We start from the raw sequence: 8,960 nt of genomic DNA, 5'->3' as shown, positions 1-8,960 counted from the left end.
AACCCATCTAAAAAAGATATATTGTCTTTGGAAAAGACACAGACAGGGCAACCGAAATTATTAGGGGTAAGGAACAGCTTCCATCTGAGGAGAGATTAACAAATCTGGGACTTTTCAGCTTGGAATAGAAAGGATGAGGATATATGTAAGAGGTCTAGAAAAACATGAACGGAAAAGAATAAGGAAATGTTATTCATTCCTTCATTAACATAACAGACCCAATGATGCATGTGTGGGTGGGGTTGGTTCCCTCCCTACCCATTTGGTATTTGGTTTGTGCTGAGCATGCTCAGTAACACTGCTGAAGCCTCTATCCTCAGTCCTCTCCAACTATGCTTTTACTCTCTTCCCCCCCATCACGACATGCACAGGTTGCCTCTCCCCCCCCCCCAAATCTGAAGCAGCATCCCTGCTTCTAGGCACTAGAGATAGATAACACCAGGAAGATGTTGTCAGGTTGGATAGATTCAGGATTAGGTCTAAATCTATCCAGTCCAGCTATCGGATAGGTTAAGGGTTCAGAAGAACCTGATGGATGCAAATGCCAAGAAGGGGGGCCAAACTAGGAGGAATGGAAAATCCCAAAGCAAGTCTGAGAGGCAATCAGGAAGTACTGCCAGCTTGTGGAAACCTCTCTGAAGAGAAGGGCTAGGAAATGCAGACCTGGAGACTTTTAAAACTGGAATGGCAATGCCTTGGAAATTCCACTGTAGGGAACAATCTTGTACTAGATGGCACTGAAGGGTTGGTACCAATAGATTCAATTCTTTATTGATAAGTCATCAGATAGCTCAATCAGTTTATTGAGAATAGCCACATCTGCACAATACTAAAAGGGTTAAATACTTTACCCACTGTGGTGTACGGGCTTGCAGCTTACATCTTCACTTTTCCAAATGGATTGTAACGACCTGTTTTTATACCCCACGGCTTTGTCTAGACTGGCAAGTTTTTACGGAAAAACTTGCCAGCTATCTACACTGGCCACTTGAATTTCCGCAAGAACACTGACTTCCTACTGTCTGAAATCAGTGCTTCTTGCGGAAATACTATGCTGTTCCCGTTCAGGCAAAAGTCCTTTTGCGCAAAAGCTTTTGCGCAAAAGGACCAGTGTAGACAGCTCAGATTTGTTCTGCGCAAAAAAGCCCTGATCGAGAAAATGGCGATCGGAGCTTTTTTGCACAAAAGCGCGTCTCGATTGGCACGGACGCTTTTCCGCAAAAAGTGCTTTTGCGGAAAAGCGTCCGTGCCAATCTAGATGCTCTTTTCCACAAATGCTTTTAACGGAAAACTTCTGTTAAAAGCATTTGCGGAAAATCATACCAGTCTAGACGTAGCCCACTTGTTTACTAAAGGTAGAAAATTTTACAGATTCCATTTACATAACTGAAGTTCTTACGTACCTGTTTTGATCTAATTTCTAATTATTTTGCAGGTCACAAAGGTACCTGACAGCATCTTACATCAATTATCCCTAAAACTAGCACTGTTCATATTTTGCAAGTCTTAATGGAACCTACATCTTGTTTTTGCTGGTTCCAATATGTACAAGGAAAAAGTGTCATACACAATTAACCTATTAGTACATTTCTACTGTAAGCTTAACATGAATTGCAAAGTATGGCAGAAGTATTTATAGTTATATAACTTTGCATATGTGATATCACCGGAAATAAAGCTTTTCTTGGGCACTCACTTTCAAGCTCTTTTGAAAATGAGCCCTCATGAGAAGAGTCCTTTGTAAATCACAAGCTTATTGTATTTTATTTGATTAGAGAATTCATGGCAGTGTATACAGAAAAGTATTGAATTTTACAGAGTTTTCACTGAATTTATTTTACAACTAAATGTAATCAGCTTCCAGGACAAAATGAATTTTACAAGTAGCCTTCATCAGTTTCAAGGACCGTAAACTCAGGTAATATTTTGTATTGAAGACCACATGGTAGACATTTTCTTTTTTTAAAAGCATATTTAAAAGCTCATGATTTCCACGTCCTGTGTGAAACTGTGATTTACACAGGGCCCTACTCACAGGCAAGTAGAGAGCCTCCCTGCAGCTGTTTTGATAAGGGAATAACCCTAGATATTGAAACTAGCTGGGACGAACTGCCTCCTCCTCCCCCCATGCTAGTGCTGGCAGTAATGTGTCATTAGTCTTTGCTATCAGCAGGTGTCACTGCCCTCAAATCAGGAATGAAAATGAGCACACTGTGAGCAACTAGAATATACAGAGTCCTGTTCTTGCCTCTCCTTAACATCAGCGGCGGATATAGGGCAAGGCGAGCGGGGCGGCTGCCCCGGGCACCGCGCTTCAATAGGCCCTGTGCCAGCGCCAGGGGTGCACTGGCCCGGTGGGATACTGGGAATTTCCCGGTGGGCCATCTGCCGAAAGGCCGGCCGGCGGCTGTTGAAGGAGCGGGGGAGGGGGGGAATGTGGCGGGGCATCACAGCCCCGCACTTTTGAAATTCCCCAGCGCCGGCCAGTACGGGCCACGTGGGGCCGAGGGAGCATGTGCATGGCATGCTGAAACGCCGCGCAACAGCTGAGAGGGGAGATGCCCGAGTGTGGTGTGGCGTGACACCATGGCCCAGGACTTTAAAACCGCGTGGCCCAGCATTGCACTGCACGGTTCGGTACGTGGTCTGGAGCCTGGGCTGGGGCTACGGCCGCCCTGCACACTGGAAGGCAGAAGGTGGATGGCAGAGGAAGGGGCTTGTGCTGACGGGAGGGGGGGCAGGTTAGGAGAAGAAAGGGGAGGAGAGACAAATGCCAGGGGGCCAAGTGGAGACAATGAGGAAAAGGGCAGGGGGGGAGGTGTCAGTGGGAGGGGGGACAGGGTGATGCTGGGAGAGGAGAGGGTAAGGGCACTGGGAGCTAAAGGGGGGAGGGAGAGGTGCTGGGAGAAGGCTTGAAAGGAGGGGTGGGTGTGAGGAAGGCGGGGATGGAGCAAGGTATGAGTGAGGGCACAAGGGCATGAGGGGAATGGGGGCAGAGGGTGGTGAGGGGGTGGGCATCAGGGAAAAAGAGGGCAAAGGGCGCAGGGGCAGTACGGGAACGGGGAGGCACCAGGAGGGTGCAGGGGTAAGGGAAGGTGCAGATGCCAGGGGATTCTGGGGATGAAGCAGAAGGGCAGACACCTGCAGGGGAGGGACCAGCACCAGAGGAGAGAGGCAGGGCAGGTGTGTAGAGGGAGGTGTTAGGAGAGGGGATGAGGAGGGGGTAGCTCACATTATCAGTGTGGGGCTACTGGAGGAGTGGGCACAGGGGGGAACCCCTTTTTTTCTTATTTTTTCTCCAAAGGGGGGGGCTCGCGATATTGTGCTGCCCTGGGCCCCGCAAAACTCTCATCCGCCCCTGCTTAACATGATCACCTATAGTCCAGTCTGTCCAAGCAAACCCTCTATACTATCACAAGTCTGTGTGGTGAGGTGGCCTGACTCAATCCGCACACACGCTCACTCTAACACAAGCATGACAGAGCCACAGTTACCTGTTCTATCCATTCAGTCCTTTAAGTGAAATGGGACATGGAAGAAATCTTTGTAGCTGCACCCAGATCAGACGTAGGATAGGGTCTGAGGATGCCTCAGGGTCCATGCTCAGATTCTAGGACACAGAAATGTCACCAGTTATTCTTGAAAGATTTGCATGCATCTGAACTGAAACCAGAAAATAGGCTTTTTCTCAGATCCAGCCCAGAATCCAAATGGGAGGGGTGGGTTCGGACATAGGGAAGCTCTTAACGGATCAAGTTCCAATCTCTATTTTAAACCTTGCTTAAATTGGAGGGAGGGATACAAGTGGGAGGGATCTGCAGGTGTTATTTAGGCCTGGTCTACTCTTAACACTTGGATTGACATAGCTACAGCAAGCATAAGTGTGAAAAATCCAGACTCTTGAGTGCCCAGCACTTGTGAGATCCATCTAGATCAGAGGAACTGGCAGGGAGGTAGCAAACTGTCCTGTAATTTGCATCTATGGTTCAGGGTTACAATGGCATAGCCACAATGTTGTAGCTATGCCTCTCTCCTGCCTGTAGTGCAGATATGACCTTACATGGTAAGCTCTTTGTGCGGTGACTGTTTGTGTTTGTGTTTTATGTTTGTACAGTGCCTGGCACTGTGGGGTTCTGGTACCTGATGGGCTCCTAAGCACTGGAAACATACAAACAATAATAATTATAATAGGAGAGAAAGGTGAAGTTCTTCATGGAAAGTGCACCCCTCTTCTCTCCCACTCCAAAAACTGTCTTTTTTTCTAGATGCTTAACAGTGCTAAGCTGTTGCCTTGTTGAATGATCAGATCCATGTCTATTGACAGTCTCTTCTTCTATGTTTGTTCAGCTCCCAGAACAATAAGAACTCAGTCCTGGCTGAGTCCTTTGGATGCTAGCAGAATACAAATAAATAACAAAGAATCATACCTGCTTAGAAATTATAAATGCTAGTTAGAGAGAAATGCTCAGGACAGCCAGAGGAATGTCTGTTAAGCTGGTTAGATTGAAAAGTGTGGGAGGAGGGAGTTCACGTACTCACATGGATCAGCGTGACCAGTGCTTGCTCAATACAAAACAAACCTACAAAGATTTGGCCGACAGTCATTATTTCTGGGCGTGACAATGGGAATTCAGACTGGAAAGGCCAAATCAGGTGTGTGCATCCCTGCATTGATACACGTTTGCATACACTAGCAAACACACCGTCATGTCCCTGACTACAGTGGGCTAGTGGAAAGCTTGAGTTGTTACTTTCAGCCAGCCTACTCACCATATCTGGGACATAAATCATAAGAAGAGACATTGAATAGTTTATTTGTGTTGGAGAAGAAACAGGTGACCGAGGAGCAGATTGGGTAAACGGAACTGCTTTATTGCCCACGCACGTTAATCTCGGACTCCCAATACAATGTTACGCATGGCAACAATTTGGCACTAATTATACCCTTTTATCTATTTTAGTATGTTAATTCACACATCTATCACTACTTTACCTAAAGCCTTATTTAGTAATGTTAATTCCCATACAATGAATATTAATAAGCAGGTAATTAATACAATTATATCCACCCCTGTTGGTTGTTTACTGGTTTTTAGTTAAATCAGCATTACTTACTATCTTAATCAGCAGTGTATAGGGAGGGGGAAACATTCTAACCCTGAAAGTGTTTTTACAGAATAAGTGCAAAGACAAAACAAGACACTCCAGTGCAACCATCTCTCAAGGCTGCCAGGACAAAGGGAAAAAAACATGATTAAAGGGCAATGCCTGCTGTGGCTGACCCCTTACCACGATCCCAGACTCCTATTAATTTTTACATATCCCTACACTTTGTTTTAGTCAGAGAAATAAGTTCTTCCCTTCTGAATCTAGACTATGAGAAATAAACTGAACTGACCCCTTCATCAGTGTTCCTTGCATTCTCCCTGGACAATATTCCCATTGATCTGTCAGTATTCATGGCCACTGCATTGCTGAAAGAAAGCAGGCTTTAACAGCCTGAGTCTCAGGCCAAAATCTTAAGTTTAGGCAGACTTGATACATGCTGAGGGATCTCACCACAGACACCCATGTAACTATCACCCACATCTGTGGCTGTAACTCTACTCACTACATCTGTGCAGAATAGGTCTCTCCAGAGTTCTTGTTCTCTGCTAGATTGTCACTACAAAAGTCACAGTTCATGCCTCCTCCTGACCTTGATGGAAATAGCCAGGGCTAATCTACAGACTAAGCGGCTCTTCTGTGTACAATTACAGGATCACAAGCCCCAGCAATGGGCAACGTGTTCTGACAGCTAAAACCCTCCCCCTGAGGCTGGACTGACAAAGAGTCTTCTCTTCAGCTTACAGTCTTGAGAACACAAGACAGAGGGTATGTCTACACTACCCCGCTAGTTCGAACTAGCGGGGGTAATGTAGTCATCCGCAGTTGCAAATGAAGCCCGGGATTTGAATTTCCCGGGCTTCATTTGCATGAAGCCGGCCGACGCCATTTTTAAATGCCGGCTAGTTCGGACTCCGTGCCACGCGGCTACACGCGGCACGGACTAGCTAGTTCGGATTAGGTTTCTAATCCGAACTAGCTGTACGCCTTGTGGAATGAGGTGTACAGCTAGTTTGGATTAGGAAGCCTAATCCAAACTAGCTAGTCCGTGCCGCGTGTAGCCGCGTGGCACGGAGTCCGAACTAGCCGGCATTTAAAAATGGCGCCGGCCGGCTTCATGCAAATGAAGCCCGAGAAATTCAAATCCCGGGCTTCATTTGCAAGTGCGGATGACTACATTACCCCCGCTAGTTCGAACTAGTGGGGTAGTGTAGACATACCCTAAGACAGGGCAAGCACTGCAGCTTGAACTGATGAAGTGGTAATCTGATCAAAGCTTTGCACTGTTGTCATTTGGCTAGTCTGCCAGACAATATGGTAATTATTGACCGTACAGCTTAGTTGTGCTCAGTGTAACACTTACCCAATACTACACAGGAGCCCCAGAGAATTCAGGTATCAGGGTTGCACTGCCACACATCTGACACTGGGCAATCCCACCACGTGGGCCTGTACACAAAAACGCTACAGATGTTGATGGCTGAGAAGTCTCTTTTCTCATCTTCCAATATCAGCACTGGCCTTGCCAGGTGCAATGTGCTTTACTACATCATAAGTCTTCACACATCCCCAGATTTTCTATTTGATCAGATAAACAGAAAAGTTAAACCCATAGCCACACCTTAGTAGGTTAAATTTGCAGGGTTTACATTCACCCTGGTGGATTTTTGTTTTTTGTTCTGGGTTCCTCATAATGGACACTTCTGGCTGGGTTCTGATCATAGTCCTTAAGATCTGAGCTTCATTTTCAGACCAGAACCTTTCAGTGTAAAAGCGCCATTCTTGTGTTGCCCTGAGGCTATGTCTACACTACAGGGATCTATTGGAAAAAGGTATGCAAATTGCACTCCGCAATGTGCGTACCTTTTTCCAATAATTTTTTTCAGAAGAGGCTTTTCCAAATTTGGCCCGTCTACACTGGGCCAAATTTCAGAAAAGCCTCCTCTTTCGGAAGGAGAAAAAATGAGGAAGAACAGCTCTTGAACAAGAGGGGAGTTTTGCGCAAAAAGGAGCCGTCTACACAGCTCCTTTTTGGGCAAAAGCCTCTTGAGCAAAAATGGCCCCTAGTTAATTATGCAAATGAAGTGTGGCAATATGCTAATCCGTGCTTCATCTGCATAGGCTTTTGCGCAAGAGAGGTACAGTGTAGATGTAGCCCCAGATAGATGGTGCTGTAGAATATTTCCCATGAATAGTGCAGGGATGGGGAACCTTTTTTGGGTCAGGGGCTGCTGACCTACAGAAAAAAACAAACCCTCACTGATGCGGCCCCTGACTGAGGAGAAAGACACTCCCCACATTCACTTGCACACCTGAGCCTGCGGGGGCCAGGCTAGCAGTAGCCCCAAGCCTTGGGGACTGGATCCAGGCAAGCCAGGGGCTGCATCCCATCCGGTCCCCAGGCATTAGCTTCTCCATCCCTGCTCTGGAGGTTCCTGATCTTGCTGCTCCTTGGGACCTGATGCTCCCTTCACATTGACCAGCAAATCAGATTATGTGCTGTTATTAATATAGCCTGATCCAATGGCTCAAAGCGGAGACTAGACAACTTTAGACTAGAAATGAGTCATATATTTTTAATAATATATATTTGTGGTGGGTTCTCTGTCACTGACAATTTTTAATTCAAGGTAGGATGTTTTCCTGAAAGCTCTACTCTAGGATTATTTTGAGGACAATCTCTGACCTGTGCTATGCAGAGGGTCAAACTAGATGATCATAGTGGTCCTCGCTGGCCTGGGAATCTATGAATCAACAATCACTTTTGGCACGCACATTGGAGAGGCAGCCACAAGGGGAGGCTAAATAGAACATGACGAGTGTCTTGCACTAAATACAAAGCAGCTTCCAGCAGACTGATAGAGAGTTCTCACCGGGGGCTCAGGCGACAGATATGATTGGCCCTGGTCTCACACCTGACCACTCACATTCTCCTGAGCTTCCCACTTCCTCAGAGAGCCAGCCACCTACCTTCTTTTGGGCTTGTTGGCTCTCTCCTCTTCAGGCCTCCTGTGCATGAGCCCATCACATTGCGAAGGGCAGGAGAGCCAAACACTGAGCAGCCATGAAGGAGTAATCCTAGCCTGAGAAGCTTCTCATCAGGAAAGTGACCCCTGAACCTTTCAGTAATGGGGGAAAAAGAAATCAGAGGGGACCTTGCAACCACCAGGCTGGTGAGGGTGGCAGAGGGGATTCCCCAGTTCTAAACATCAGTTTGGAAACATCCTTTCATCATATCTTCCATCTGGGAGGGTGCACTCTCCCTTTGGGAGCACACAGGCTCATGATAACACAAGGCTAGCCCTGCTGAGAGAGGCTGGGAAAATTCCTGCTAATTGGCCCAGTCTGTAAAGGCAGAAGGAAGTGAAGGTAGGGGCTCTTTTGTCTATAAAACAAAGCCACCTTTACATTTGCAAGAGTTTTCCATTCACAGCATGAAGCCATTGATTAAAGGCAGTGTAATGGGATCAGCTGAGTCCAGCACATGTTGTTACAAAACCAAGTAGGAACACGTGAGCCACAGTCTTATAGGAGCATGCTGGCATTGCCACATGGGAGAGCTCATTGGCCTGCTAGTCCTGTGTCCCTCCTCCCGCCATACCAGAAGAGATGTTTGGACCAACTCGTCTGATATTATCCCACCTCCAGCAGCAGACAGTCCCTGCTGCTTCAGAAGAAGATAAAAACATCTAGATAAATTGGAAAATTGATCTAAAATCAACCAGACGAAATTCAGTGAAGACAAGTGCAAAGGACTGTACTTAGAAAGGAAAAATCAAAGGTCCAACGACAAAATGGAGAATAATTCAGTGGGCAGTAGTATTGCTGAAAAGGACCTGGGGGTTAGCGTGGAT

This window comes from Pelodiscus sinensis, chromosome 13 (genome assembly GCF_049634645.1).
Source record: "Pelodiscus sinensis isolate JC-2024 chromosome 13, ASM4963464v1, whole genome shotgun sequence".
NCBI lineage: Eukaryota > Metazoa > Chordata > Testudines > Trionychidae > Pelodiscus > Pelodiscus sinensis.
The sequence above is the reverse complement of the archived record's forward strand: the minus strand, read 5'-3'. Positions refer to the sequence as shown.